Source organism: Aotus nancymaae, unplaced genomic scaffold, assembly GCF_030222135.1.
Source record: "Aotus nancymaae isolate 86718 unplaced genomic scaffold, 86718_ANA_hifiasm-v0.15.2.pri h1tg000032l_0, whole genome shotgun sequence".
NCBI classification, from domain to species: domain Eukaryota; kingdom Metazoa; phylum Chordata; class Mammalia; order Primates; family Aotidae; genus Aotus; species Aotus nancymaae.
The window spans coordinates 31,528,429-31,544,098 of record NW_026988445.1 but is presented as its reverse complement, the minus strand read 5'-3'; positions in this window follow the sequence as shown (position 1 = coordinate 31,544,098).

Genomic DNA, 15,670 nt, shown 5'->3' with positions numbered 1-15,670 from the left:
AACTCCAGGTGCATGTGGGGCAGGGCAAGGCTGGGGCAGGGAGGAGACCGGGCCCGGGCAATCACTCCCTCTCGGGGTCTTGGTTTCCCCATCTGAGAGCCATCCAACTCCAGTGAGTGGTGGCGTTTCTGTAAGGCGTGACGTCCCATATGAGAGCCCTGGCCCCTGGTTCGGCATTTCCACTGAGTGTGACTGGCCTCACACCCTTCCCCATCCATAGGACCCCTCCTGTGGGGTGGGGAGAGGGCAGCCATTTGTCCTCTTTTGCTCATGAGGGGGTGGGCCACCTCCCTTGAAATGGGGCTGGCTCAGCAAAGGGAGGGCAAACGGCAGCCCAGTCACCCAGGCTGCAGCAACCCCGGGGAGGCCCACCCGCTGCACAGCCATGGGCACCAGTGAGCCCCCAAGCTCCGGCTCCAGCAACTGGAGGCGAGAGGCAGCAGAGGAGAGCAGGCAGACGGGAGACCCCCAGCGATCACGTGCTTAAAGGCACGGAGGTTGCCTCCAAGAAGAGGCGTGAGATTGTAAACGTGCATCACAAGCCTCTGGCGACACAGAGCTCTCCATCCCAGGCAGCGTAGTGGTCCCCGAGGAAGGAGGCAGCTACCTGGCCGGCTGAGGGCGAGGAGTCTCTAGTCCCACATTTGGTGCACAAGGGTGCTGAGAAGGAACATGCAACATCCACGGACTCGGGAAGGGCCCTGTTTCCTCAGAGGACGGAGGCCATCAGCTCCTGGCAGCTTTCGGTGGTGGTGGGACCGACGGGCCAGCCCTGAGTGGCCCCATCAAACCCCCACTTGAAGCCCCCGCCCAGCCTGGAGCCTATCAGGACCCAGGGCACATGGGTGGTAGGGCCCAGTGCCCCACACAGGGTAATGCCAGAGATACACCTGAGGTCTGGCAGACCCTGCACCTAGGATGATGGTGGCAGATAGAGGTGGTCCCCTCAGCCTACCTGGACCCAAGGGGAACCATGGCCCCTCCCACGAATCTCCCACGCCCCCTTCCACGAATCTCCCCGGCTCAAACTCCCTTTCACGTCTGGCTGCCCTCACCCGCCACGGTCTGCCTGCTGCCTTAACCGCAGCCACTGGTGGCCCCTCCCAGGGGGCAGTGTTCACCCACCCAAGGGCACATGGCGCTAGGGAGGCAAGCGCCTGCTCCTGCCCCCTGCTTCTCCCACCTAAGCCACATCCAGACAACCTTGGGCACGGCGTGAGGGGGAGATGTTTCCCAGGAAGGGTGGGCTTTTTCATCGTCATCCAGTAGACTGCAGTCTGGCCCATGGCAAAGTGGCCCCTGTGTTTCCATTGGAGAAGCTGAGCCTGCCGGTTCTCTAGCTGGAAGGTGCGTCGTACCCACAACTCCCCACGGCCTCCCAGCCCTAAGAAGCTCTCCAGGTAAGGGGAGGGGAGTAGGCAGGACAAGCCATCTGGCCCACGGTCAGGTGAACGGAAGTCTAACTCCAGTCAAAGCCAGGCCAGGTGTGGGGGCTTACCCCCTACTACCAGCACTTTGGGAAGCCGAGTATGGACGTCTGAGGCCCAGAATTCAAGACTAACCTGAGCAACATAGCAAGACCTCGTGTCTATTAAAAAAAAAAAAAAAGGAAAGAAAGAAAAACAAATTAGCAGGCTGGGCGTGGTGGCTCACGCCTGTAATCCCAGCACTTGGGGAGGCTGAGGCAGGCGGATCACCTGAGGTCAGGAGTTCAAGACCAGCCTGGCCAACATGGTGAAACCCTGTCTACTAAAAATACAAAAAAGAAAATTAGCCGGGCGTGGTGGTGGGCACCTGTAATCATAGTTACTCAGGAGGCTCAGGCAGGAGAATCTCTTGAACCCGGGAGGCAGAGGTTGTAGTGAACCATGATTGAGTCATTGCACTCCAACCTGGACAACACAAGTGAAACTTCATCTAAAAAAACAAAAGGAAAAACAGATTAGCTGGGCCAGGCACAGTGGCTCACGCCTGTAATCCCAGCATTTGGGGAGGCTGAGGCAGGTGAATCACTTGAGGCCAGGAGTTCGAGACCAGCCTGGCCAACGTGGGGAAACCCTGCCTCTACTAAAAGTACAAATAAATAAAAATGAAACAAGTTAGATGGCCGTCATGGTGTGCGCCTGTAGTCTCAGCTACTCAGGAGCCTGGGGAAGGAGGATTGCTTGAGCCCAGGAGTTCAGGGCTGCACTGAGCTATGATTACACCACTGCACTTCAGCCTGGGCAACAGAGCGAGACCCTGTCTGAAAAAAATTATATTAAAAATTCCGAAGTCCAAGCTCCTCGGTCAAGTCCCAAATTTGAACCAGTTGGCAGACCCAGAACCTCCTGGATGGCAGGGAGGCCAGGCCCCTTGAGGGGGACCCACTGTGCTACCAGAATCTTACTGTTCCTATCGCTCTCCCAGCCTTCCCCAGAGGCGCTTACGGCCTTTTGCCAGGGTGACCGTGCAGTGGGGTAGGAGGTGGTCAGACCTTTCGGGGATAGCTGGACGCAGCCCCCAACAGACTTCGACTCCAGGAGACCTCGCAGGGCGCGGTGGCCCCAGGCAGAGCAGGGGCTTGTGAAGGTCACGGAACCCATGGAATTGTAGCTCAGTCAACTCCCAGTGGTTCCCACGGCGCCCGCAGCCCATCCTGCGGTGGCGTCCCCAGCTCCAGATGTTTAATTGGAGTGGACACGCTGGGCAGCCGGCTGAAGCCCCCAAGGAACTGCAGGAAGTGTTTAAGGCCAGGCTGGGTTTTCCCTGCCCCGCCCGCCCTAGGGTTCAGCATGCTTTCCAAGGGATCGGGAAGGCACAGCACAGACAGGTCCTGTGTGCTGGGGAAGGAGCCTCAGCATAGAGAGAAAACGCGAAAGCGAGCCGGCTGTGAACGCTCCTCACGTCCCCACTGTCCCTGGCCTGCGACTCCTACCCCCACCTCACCCCGCTCCACCTCCCCGGTCCAGTGATCCAACCTCCTCAGGGCCCTGCTCCCAGGCCCGAGTCACAGAGAGAGGGAGACAGAGATGGAGAAAGGGGAAGAGAAAGAGAATGAGAAAGATGGAAAGACAGGGCTGGAGAGACAGAAAGAATGAGAGACACAGAGGGAAGGAATGAAAGATGGAGACAGAGACAGAATTAGAGGGAGATGAATACAGAATGAGAGAAAGAGGCAGAGTGAGAGGGCAAGACAAGAATGAATGAGATAGGAAATGAGAAACGGAGTGAGAGAATGCGACAGAGACGGCATGAACGAGACAGAAAGGGAGCGTTTCCTGTGGGGCAGGGAGGACAGAGCAGGAATCCCCGCAGCCGCAAGCCCCAGAGGGGTGTGCAGACTGGCTGCCTGAGCTGCCACAGTGTAGGTGCCGCTGGACGCCCTACACCCACCCACCAAGGCCTCAGAGAGCAGGGGGAGCCCTCCTCCCCCGCTGACGTGCCCCGCTCTGGACCTGGCCCAGCTAACAGAGGTGCATGAGAATGGGGTTCCGGGGAGCCGCACACCACTGCTCTGTGCCAAGAGGCCGTGGGGAGGCCCAGGGCGGGGAGGCTGTTCGCACTGCCCGGGAAAGGGGGCCAGTCTCTTGGGTGGTCTTGGAGAAGTGGGGCGAGCGGCTGCTTATCAGGAAACGTTGCCTCCTTGGGAAGGTTTATGAGGCCAGGCAGGGGGTGTCCCTAGGGGAGAGGGCAAAAACCACTCATGAGTCACTTGAAATGGAGCCGGACAAAGAGCTCAGGCAGAAGCAAGCCACCAAGACTGCCCGCCGTGGGCAGAATGAGCTCCTGGGCTGCGCGCGCGTGTATGTGTGTGTGTCTCCTGGGCTGCGTGTGTGTGTGTGTGTCTCCTGGGCTGCTCATGTGCGTGTGTGTGTCTCCTGGGCTACGTGTGTGTGTGTGTGTGTGTCTCCTGGGCTGCATGTGTGTGTGTGTGTCTCCTGGGCTGCGTGTGTGTGTGTGTGTCTCCTGGGCTGCTCATGTGCGTGTGTGTGTCTCCTGGGCTACGTGTGTGTGTGTGTGTGTGTCTCCTGGGCTGCATGTGTGTGTGTGTGTGTCTCCTGGGCTGCGTTTGTGTGTGTGCGTGCACGCTCCTGGGCTGTGCGTGTGTGTGTCTCCTGGGCTGCGTGTGTGTGTGTGCGTGCACGCTCCTGGGCTGTGCGTGTGTGTGTGTCCTGGGCTGTGTGTGTGTGTGTGTGTGCGTGCTCCTGGGCTGCGTGTGTGTGTGTCTCGGGCTGCGTGTGTGTGTGTGTGTGCACGCTTCTGGGCTGCACGTGTGTGTGTCTCCTGGGCTGCGTGTGTGTGTGTGTGTCTCCTGGGCTGCATGTGTGTGTGTGTGTGTCTCCTGGGCTGCGTGTGTGTGTGTGCGTGCACGCTCCTGGGCTGTGCGTGTGTGTGTCTCCTGGGCTGCGTGTGTGTGTGTGTGTGCACGCTCCTGGGCTGTGCGTGTGTGTCTCCTGGGCTGTGTGTGTGTGTGCGCGCTCCTGGGCTGCGTGTGTGTGTCTCCTGGGCTGCGTGTGTGTGTGTGCACGCACGCTTCTGGGCTGCACGTGTGTGTGTCTCCTGGGCTGCGTGTGTGTGTGTGTGTGTCTCCTGGGCTGCTCGTGTGCGTGTGTGTGTCTCCTGGGCTACGTGTGTGTGTGTGTCTCCTGGGCTGCGTGTGTGTGTGTGTCTCCTGGGCTGCTTGTGTGCGTGTGTGTGTCTCCTGGGCTGCATGTGTGTGTGTGTGTGTCTCCTGGGCTGCGTGTGTGTGTGTGCGTGCACGCTCCTGGGCTGTGCGTGTGTGTGTCTCCTGGGCTGCGTGTGTGTGTGCGTGCACGCTCCTGGGCTGTGCGTGTGTGTGTCTCCTGGGCTGTGTGTGTGTGTGTGCGCGCGCTCCTGGGCTGCGTGTGTGTGTGTGTCTCCTGGGCTGCGTGTGTGTGTGTGTGCGTGCACGCTTCTGGGCTGTGTGTGTGTGCACGCTCCTGGGCTGTGTGTGTGTGTGTGTGTGTGCGCGTGCGCACTCCTGGGCTGTGCGTGTGTGTGTCTCCTGGGCTGCATGTGTGTGTGTGTGCGTGCACGCTCCTGGGCTGTGCGTGTGTGTGTGCGCGCGCGCTCCTGGGCTGCATGTGTGTGTGTCTCCTGGGCTGCATGTGTGTGTATGTGCGTGCACGCTTCTGGGCTGTGTGTATGTGTGCGCGCGCTCCTGGGCTGTGTGTGTGTGTGTGTGTGTGCTCGCGCGCGCTCCTGGGCTGTGCGTGTGTGTGTCTCCTGGGCTGTGTGTGTGTGTGTGCGCTCCTGGGCTACGTGTGTGCGTGTGTGTGCGCGTGCTCCTGGGCTGTGCGTGTGTGTGTATCCTGGGCTGCGTGTGTGCGTGTGTGTGCGCGCGCTCCTGGGCAGCGTGTGTGTGTGGGTGTGTGCGTGTGTGTGTGCGTGCACGCTCCTGGGCTGTGTGTGTGTGTGCACGCGCTCCTGGGCTGTGTGTGTGCTCTTGGGCTGCGTGTGTGTGTGTGTGTGACACAGAACAGCCACTGGTCTCACGAGGCCAGGCCTGGGAGGCTGAGCCCAGCCCAGGGGCCTCTGGGGAGCCCGGGTCCCCGCGAGGTAGGGCTGCCCCCTGCAGGCCAGCTAGAGGAGGTGCCTGCATCCCCGCACACACACACCCCGGGCGGCATCCAGCACAGGATCGGCCTGATTATTCCCATGGATGGTGCCATGTCCTCTGTCAGATGCATGTTGGGCACTTGCATAGAAATTGTGCAGAGACACCCCAGTATCCTTCCCCTGGTTCTCCCCAATGGTAACTGCTTGTCCAACTCTGGGACGATATGACAGCCGGGAAGTTGCCGTCGATACTCTCCACTGACCTTGTTGCAGGCACTCACGTGTGTGTGGGGGTGTTTAGTTCTACGCGAGCTTCCTGTGTCCACTGCCACAATCAGGATACGGACATTTCCATCAGCACGGGGCCCCTCGTGCTGCTGCCGCATAGACGCAGCCCATCCCAGGCACCTGCTCGTCTGCTCTCCAGCTCTCATTCTGTCTTTTCGAGGATGCCATTTACCTGGAATCTCACAGCAGGTAACTGTGGGATTCACTTTTTTACTCAGCAGAATTCCCTGGAGAGCCACCCCAGTGGACCAATAGTTCCACGGATCAGTGGTTCATGACTTCACTTCGGCAGAGTATTCCACCCACAGATGCCTACAGTGCACTCCGCTGTTCACCGTGGAATTGGGCTGTCTACTGTTTCCGGCTGTTACGAATGAAACTGCTGTAAGCGTTCATGTCCATGTTTCTTGTGAACATAAGTTTCATATCTCTAGGAAGTATACCCAAGAAATCGCAGACTGGGTCATAGGGCAACTGCATGTTGCTTTTGTAAAAATCTACAAACCGTCTTCCAGAGGGGCTGTGCCAGCAGGCACGTTTTACACCCTCACCAACAGTGGGGAGGGACGCAGCTCCACACCCTCGCCGGCATTCGTAGTTGGCACTGTTTGTTTGTTTTTGTTTTGTTTAAGATGGAGTTTTGCTCTGTCACCCAGGCTGGAGTGCAGCGGCGCAATCTCAGCTCACTGCAACCTACACCTTCCCAGGTTCAAGCAATTCTCCTGCCTCAGCCTCCTGAGTAGCTGGGACTACAGGCACCTGCCACCATACCTGGCTAAGTTTTGTATTTTTAGTAGAGACAAGGTTTCACCATGTTGACCAGGCTGGTCTCGAACTCCTGACCTCATGATCCACCCGCCTCGGCCTCCCAAAGTGCTGGGATTACAGGTGTGAGCTACCGCACCCAGACGTCACTGTTTTTTATTTTAGCCGTTCTGATAGATGTCCAGTGATGTGCCATTGTGGATTTAATTTGCGTTTTCTTCATGGCTAATGACGTTGAACATTGATGATGTTTATTTGCCGTGTGTATATCCTCCTCGATGAAATGCCTGTTCAAAAAGGAGGGAAAAAGCCTCCGAAGGTCCTGAGGACGTGGGCTCCTGCACACTCTGTAACTGGATTTTTAATGTCGAGTTTTGAGAGCTCTTTATATATTTTAGGTATAACTCCTTTGCAAATATAGTTTACAAATATGCCCTTCCCGTCTGCAGCTCATCTTTTCATCCTCTTCACGTGGACTTTTGCAGAGCAAAGCTTTTAAATTTGACGACGTCTCACTTCCCAATATTTCTTTTTGTGGATCATGCTTTTGGTGTCAAGTCTGAGAACTCTGCATACCCACAGATTCTGAAGATTTTCTCTCATTTAGTTTATGCATTTCACAGTTTCACAGTTACATTTAAGCCTGTGCTGCATTTTACATTACTTTTTGTGTGACGTGTGAGAGTTCGGTTCAGATTTAGATTTCTGCCTGTGGCTGTGCGGTTGCTCCAGCACCGTTGTCGAAAGGGCTGCCGCTTCTCTGCTGAAGTATGCAGTGCTGCACATGTCCCTCTCAGCGCTGCTTCAGCTGAATCCCATATATTTTGTTTCCAAATGTGTACACAGCAAACAACAGAGCCTCAAAATCCATGAAGCAAAAACTGATAGAGCTAAAGAAGATGGAGGCAAACCCACGATTAGGGTGGAGGACTCAAAATCTCTCTGCCAGCAGCTGATAGAACGACTCCCAGAAAATCAGCAGGGAGATAGAAGAACTCAGTAATACCATTGACCTGGAGGGTCTGCTTGACATCTACAGACCAGTCCACCCAACGACAGCCGAATATACATTATTTTCAAACGCCCATGGAACTTTTGCCAGGATGGAACACGCTCTACACCTCAGTGGGTTTAAAAGAATCAAAGTCACACACGTTGCACTCTCTGACCACATGGGAAAGATAAGGACGCCGAGCATGAAGCTGGCCAGTCCCGTGGGGAGGCAGGTGAGGGGCAGGGGCAGGGCCAGCTTTCGGTGCTCCCACTGGGTTGGCAGCCCTTCTCTCCCCAGATGTTCTCCAGACCCGAGATTCGCATCTGCGGTTTCCTCCTTCATTTTGGCAGGAGCTTCGAGCAGTAATCCCACTAAAAGCAGCTCCAGGTTCTGCCTGGCCTTTCGCCTCCCCATGGCTGGGACCCTGCCCGTGGCCACAGCTCCCTAGTGGGCCTCAAGGGGCATGAATTCCTGCATCCAGGCCCTTCAAACCCCAAAACCGCCCGATCTAGTCAGGAGCCGCTGACTAGGTCCAAGGGTGCCCAGTGATTCTCCTGGGAGGAGGGCGTGGACGAGCGGGAGGATGCTGAGCTGTTCACTCTGCTCATGGGCATGTCCCTGAGGATGGGGCCGACAGCCCCCAGGGTTGGCTCTGAGCTAGGAGCTCTTCCCAAAGTTTGACAGGCTCAGCCTTTGAGGCCAGAGAGGCCTGTGAGTGGCCCCTTGACCCCTCTGAGCCTCTCTGCCAGATTGAATTGACTCCCTGAGCTAGAAACAGACTCCAGGGAGTGTGGACCCCAGGAATTGGGTAAAGGAGCACCCTGTGTCTTCAAGCCTGGACGCAGGCACACGCAGGCATGTCCCACCTGGCAGTCAGCATGGGACGGTGGCCAGGTCCATGGCTCCCTACTCCTGCTGCAGCCTGTTTTATTTATTGACATGCGATCTCACCCTGTCACCCAGGCTGGAGTGCAGTGATGTGATCATGGCTCACTGCAGCCTCAAGTGATTCTCCCACCTTGGCCTCCCAACATGCTGGGATTGTAAGCATAAGCCACTGCACTCAGCTTTCCTGCTGGGTCTTTGCCTTGGCCCCCGCGACCCTGGCCAGCCAGCGGGTGCTTAATGCAGGACAAAGGGCGACGTCCTCTCCTGCATGGACCCATCACTGAAGTAGAGGCTGGGAGGCGGCAGGAGAGCCCCCCGGGTCCCGCTGCCCTTCCTGGGCTGTGACTCTGCCTCACAGGAGCCTCGTGTCCACCTCATGCCCATCTTTCACTCCATCTTCCAAGTCAACAGCTTTCAAGAGACAGCATAGGCCGGGCACGGTGGCTTATGCTTGTAATTGCAACACTTTGGGAGGCCGAGTCAGGCAGATCACCTGAGGTCAGAAGTTTGAGACCAGCCTGGTCAACCTGCTGAAATCCGTCTCTACTAAAAATACAAAGAATTAGCCGGGAGTGGTAGTGGGTGCTTGTAATCCCAGCTACTTGGGAGGCTGAGACCGGAGAATCGCTTGAACCCAGGAGCTGGAGGTTGCAGTGAGCCGACACCATGCCACTGCACTCCAGCCTGAGCAACGACAGCAAAACTCCATTTAAAAAAAAAGAGATGGTATAGCCAGCTCCCAAAGTGATGTGATGTCAAATCTCTGTCATTAACAAGTAGACCTCTCCAAGCTGTTTGCTTCTCCAATCACAGCCTGACTGATGGATGCGGTGAGCTATGAGGATAGAGACATCTTGTCTTGGGGCAGTGGCTCCAGCCTCTACTCCCAGCATGTTGGAAGGCTCAGGCAGGAGGATTGCTTGAATCCAGGAGGTCGAGGCTGCAGTGAGCTATGATCATGGCACTGCACTCCAGCCTGGACACAAGTGAGACCCTGTCTAAAAAAAAAAAAATAGACATCTTCATGTATGAGCCAGCTCTGCGGTGGGCACAGGTGCTGTGGTCTGGAGCTGGTTGGTACAGAGTGGTTCTGATATCCATGTCCACATCATTAGAGCAGGGCTGCCAGGATAAAACTGGGGTAGATGCCAGGGCTCTGAGAAAACACTCGGTCCTGGGGATGCCCCTCCCCAGCCAGACACGGACCCCAGGCCAGAAGCCAGTGTTACTGTATAGCTCCCTGCAAGCACCCAGGTGCGACCCCAGCTCAATTTGAGGAGGGAAGGAGGGAGAAGATTCCCGCAGAGATGTGCCCACGGAAAACCATTTTGAAGAGAGCAGATCAGCTGCTTCACAAATGACGAAGTCACACCCCAGCTTATGCCATAAACAATTTTCGGGTGGATTAAAGAGACTTTAAAACAATCGAAATGTAGGAAACCGTTGTATCGTTCCAGAGTGAGACAGCGCTTTGTAGCCGTAGGAGGAAAGCATTCGTAATATCTGGGTAGAGTGATACAAAATTTTTGGTGGCCATCTGGCAATATACCCTAGAGGTTTTAATTTTGTCAAAGGTTTGACCCAGTCACTAAGCATTTATGATAGAAAAGTAACAGATGCACAGAACATTCTGCACAAGGGCAGTGATCAAAGCGTTATTTACAACAATAAAAAGTTACAAGCATTATAAATGTCCCCCAGGAGAACATCTGCTTTCAAATAATGTTTCCAAGAAAGTTTAACTGTTTAGAGACACGAGGAAACATCTGGAGGAAGACGGCAGCTTCACCTGTCTAACACACACTGCTGTCTTCTTCCTTTCAAGATCTCACTAAAATCGTCATGAATGAATGAAAACATAGAAGACCCGTGGGGACAGGTTGATCGGGAGAAGCTCACTCAAGAGATTACAACAAATCCTTGAAAGAAAAAAAAACAGAGGGAGAAGAGGTAACTGATCAGGCCGGGCGGAGACAGCTGTAAGCAGACGGACGGCAGGGTCTCTGCACTGCAACCTGGGGCTCTGCCAAGGGCGGCCGGGGCTGGGATGAGGATGGAGCAGAAAACAAGAGGGCAGGTTAAGCACCTCTATTGTGAGACTGTTTTTTCTTTGAGACAGAGTCTTGCTCTGTGGCCAGGCTGGAGTGCAGCGGCACCATCTTGGCTCACGGCAACCTCCGCCTTCCGGATTCAAGCGATTCTCCTGCCTCAGCCTCCCAAGTAGCTGGGATTACAGGTGCCCACCCCAATGCCTGGCTAAGTTTTGTATTTTTAGTAGAGGCAGGGTTTCACCATGTTGGCCAGTATGGTCTCGATCTCCTGACCTCATGATCCGCCCGCCTTGGCCTCCCAAAACGCTGGGATTACAGGCATGAGCCACCACACCCGGCCTATTGTGAGACTTCTACTCCCAGCCAAGATTAAGTAAAAAGGTTCAAATTTACCCTCCCTCCTGAAACAACTAAAAAATCTAGACAAAATAGATGGAACCACAATTTCCAACATTAGCCAACAGGTGGCACAGGACAGCGGGCCCTGGGAGGGGATTGAGTGAGGTGGGTCCAGGCAGGGGCCAGCAGTCCCCTGAGGAGACAGAGCTGGGAAACAGAGGCTATTCTGGGCTGAGCCCTGACCCTTTCCCACCCCCAAAATCCATATGTCGAAGTCCTAACCACCCCCCGCCCCGTACCTTAGAATATGACCAGATTTGAAAACAGTGTCTTTAAAAAGGTGATCGAGCTAAACTGAAGCCACCAGGGGGTCCCTAATCCAATCTGACTGATGTCCCTATAAGAAGAGGAAGTCTGTAAGCACAGACGCCAGGCTGCGTATGCACAGGAAAGGCCTTGTGAGGACACGGCAGGGAAGTGGCATCTGCAAGCCACGAGGGGAGGCCTCGGGAGAAGCCAGCCCTGCCCACACCTTGACTCAGAATTCCGGCCTCCCGAACTCGACAACATAATGTCTGTAGTTTCAGCCCACCGGCCTGAGATATTTTGTTGTGACAGCCTGAAGCAAACTAATACAGAAGCCAGGCTGGCTGGAGTTCACAGGGCAGAAGGCTGGAGAGGAGGAGGGAGCTGCAGAGTGTCCTCCACGGGACTGGTGAGTGCACAAGGGCGAGAAAACTACCTAAGATGGGGCAGGAACCACTGGAAACGCAGGAGGAAAACTCGCTGGAGCTCACACAGAACTGGGAATAGGTCGCTAACATCCAGATCAGAAAACCTTGCAACTCGCGGGACATTGAGAGGAGAACAAGGAGGACATAGAGATGGCCAAATGAGGCGACGATGAGTCGCTCTGTGCTTGCTGAAAAACACTTAAAGGCAGTCTTGGAAAGGATCAAATTGCATCCCAAAACAAAGCTCAGAAACATTTAAAGAAATAGTATTCAAAGTTCACAACGCCAGACACCCGATCAAATATAACCAGGCATGCAAATAAACGGGAAAATATGACCCATAATGAGAAGACAATTTACCAATAAAAACAGACCTAGAAATGAAAGAGACAATAGAATTAGTAGATATGATCCTTTAAGCAACTGTTCTAAATATACCCCGCATGCCCAAGAAGATAGAGGGAGGTAAGAGCAGATGGGGGAGGCCGGGCAGTGGCTCACGCCTGCAATCCCAGCGTTTTGGGAGGCCCAGGTGGGAGGACGGCTTAAGGTCAGGAGGTTGAGACCAGCCTGGCCAACATGGTGAAACCCCATCTCTACTAAAAACACAAAAATTAGCCGGATGTGGTGGTACACATGTGTAGTCTCAGCCACTCAGGAGGCTGGGTGGAGGCTGCAGGGAGTCAAGATCACCCCACTGCACTCTAGCCTGGGCGGCAGAGCAGAGCTCTGTCTCAAAACAAAACCCCCCAAAAAACAGAAGAAAGGAATGAGAAAAGAGAATATATATAAAGAGACATGTGGAAAATATTTTAAATACCTAAATGGAGATTGTGGAGATTAAAATTTTCAAATAAAAAAGGCACTGGATGGGACTAATATGTAGTGTGCCCATCAGATGCCACAGCAGAAAGGACTAGTGAACTGGCAGCAGAAGCCATCCAGAATGAAAACATGGGGACAAAAGGGACAGCAGAAAACGGAACAGAACCCCAGTGAGCCCTGAACCCACTTCAAGCAGTTTAACACCTGTGTAACTGTGCTCCCCAGAGGCGGCAGGACAGAAAAGATTTGAAGTAAAAATGACTACAGTTTTTCCAAATTGTAAGAGAAGTATCAACCCACACATCCGAGAAGCTCGACAAATCACCAGCAGAAAGAACACAGAAAGGACTCCCTCGATCGAACGTGCCGTAAGCCAAATAGCAAGGCGGGCAGTGCCAAGCTCTTGCCCCTGGCCCCACAGAACTGTCCAGAAACAAGCAGAAATGGTCAGCATCAGTTTTGTGAAGACTTCTGGGAAACGGTAAAAGCGTCACAGCAACCAAACAGATGCTGAATCAAGAAACAGGTGACTTTAAAATGGTAGCGAGCCTCCGTGGCCCACTCTCCCCGGTGCCACAGCAGTCCTGGAGAGAGCAGTCAGCATCCCCAGTGTGGGACCCTGGTCTCACAGGAGCACAGCAGACCTGATTTACAAGTTATTGTGCGTGTCTGTCCTAAGCTGCCTGGGGGCTGGAGAGGCGGCCTGAAGGACTCACGCAAGGAGTTTGTCTTTGTTTTGCTAACTCAGAATGCAGACGGAAGCATGGCAGGTAGTGTTTATATGTAAACATGTGTGTGTGTGTACATATATATATATATATAATATCTGCCAATATATATATATTGCAAGGTGAACCCACATCATCCCGCGATCCTAGGGCAGAAGATTATACTTGAGACCTACAATAGAACACATAAGACCCAGTAGTAAAAGCTGGTGAGAATTTCTTTGAGAAATCAGGAAATCCAAAGGCTCCCATGTGTACAAGGGGATTTAGAAGGCCACGTGCATGCCCAGGGCAAGATGCGTGCTCAGCAGACACCTGGGGAGATCCTCAGCCTCCACTGTGGGCTGATCCCCAGGCGAAGCGCAGGCTTGGGTCAGTGTGGAAGGAGTGTCCTGGCGCAGAGCAATCTGCGAAGTCTGGGGTGGTGATTTGCTTTATTCTGTTGTTTGTTTGCTTGTTTGTTTTTAGTTCCTGATATTAAAGGAAATCTCCGTCAAACACAAGCTGAGGTCAGGTACAGTGGTTCAGCCCTGTAATCTCAGCACTTTGAGAGGCCAAGGTGGAAGGATCACTTGGACCCAGGAGTTTAAAACCAGTCTGGGCAACATAGTGACACCTAGTCTCTATGAAAAAAACAAAATTTAGAAATTAGTCTGGCATGGCGGTGCACACCTGTAGTCCCAGCTACTCAGGAGGCTGAGGTGGGAGGATCACTTGAGCCCAAGAGATAGAAGGTGCAGTGAACCGTGATCATGCCACTACACTCCAGCCTGGGTGACAGAGTGAGACCCTGTCTCAAAAAATAAAAATATAAAATAAAAAAAAGCACAAGCTGAACATGCGCTATTGACAAAATGTCAATGACTGAATATGACAAGGAATACAGTCTTTGCAAAAAATAGTTTGAGAAAGTCATTATACAAATTATCTGCTACAGCCTTTAACAATCAAAAATCCAGAAAACACTGGGAAAAGGGATAATCCGATTTCCAAAGTTACCACATTATAATATTCAAATGTCTAGTTTTCAAAATCATTCCAAGGCATAAAAATAAACATGAAAGTATGGCCCATTCAAAGGAACAAAATCGACTGAGACTGTCCCTCCGGAGCCCAGCATTGGGCCATTGGATAAAGACTAAAACGATGATCTTAAATATGCTCAAACAGCTGAAGACAATGAAAATCAAGAAAACCATGTGTAACAAAATGAGACTCTCAGTAAGAGATAAGAATTATAAAATGAGACCAAACAGAATTTTTGGCATAAAAGGTGGGATGATTGAAATGAAAATTTCACTAGAGGGGCTAAATAGCAAATTTCAGCAAGCAGAAGAATCTGCAAACCTGAAGGTAAGACAACTGAAATGATTATGTCTCAGAAATAGAAAAATGAACAAAGAAAAGTAAACAGAGACTAGAAGCTGATGAAGACACCATCAAGACAACCAACACACACAGTTAGAGACTCACAGACGAAGACAGAAAGAAGTAGAAAGAATAGTTGAAGAAATAACAGCTGAAAACTTCTCAGATCTGAAGAAAGGCATGAATATACATGTCCAGAAAGCTCCATGAACTTCAAGCAGGATAAACTTCAAGACACCCACACCAAGAAATTATAATCAAATTGTTGAAAGAAAAAGACAAAAAGAAAAATTTTAAACAAGCAATATGAAAACATCTTTCATGCACATGGGATCTTCAGCAAGATTAACGTCTGATTTCTCATAAGAAAAATAAATAATGCCAGAAGACAGTAGGATAACATATTTAAATCTTGAAAGAAAAAAGAAAACCCTGTCAAGAATACTATATTTAGCAAAAATTTCTCCTTATTCTCATTTGAAAACAAAAGATAAATTAAGGCCAGGCATGGTGGCTCACACCTGTAATACCAACACTTTGGGAGGCCAAGATGGGCGAATCACGAGGTCGAGAGATCGAGACGATCGTGGCCAATGTGGTGAAACCTCATCTCTACTAAAAATGGAAAAATTACCTGGACATGGTGGCACACGCCTGTAGTCCCAGCTACTCTGGAGGCTGAGACAGGAGAATTGCTTGAGCCCAGGTGGCAGAGCTTGCAGTGAGCTGAGATCGCGCCACTGACTCCAGCCTAGCAATAGAGTGAGACTCCATCTCAAAATAAATAAATAAATAAATAATAAATAAATATAGAATTACCTACAATATTAGCTGCGAACCCCACTCTGGGTATAGATCCAGAGAACTGAAAACAGGATTTTGAAGAGGTTTTATATCCACATCCATGTTCATTGCAGCATTAATTACAGTAGCCAAAGGGTGGAAGCAACCTAAGTATCAGTTAACATAGGAATGGACACACACACACACGCACATGCGCACACGCACACACGTGTATGCACACGCACGCACACGCACACACACAACACGCACACAGACGCACGCACGCGCATGCACGCACACGTATGCGCACACACACACGCACGCACACATGCACACGCATGCACA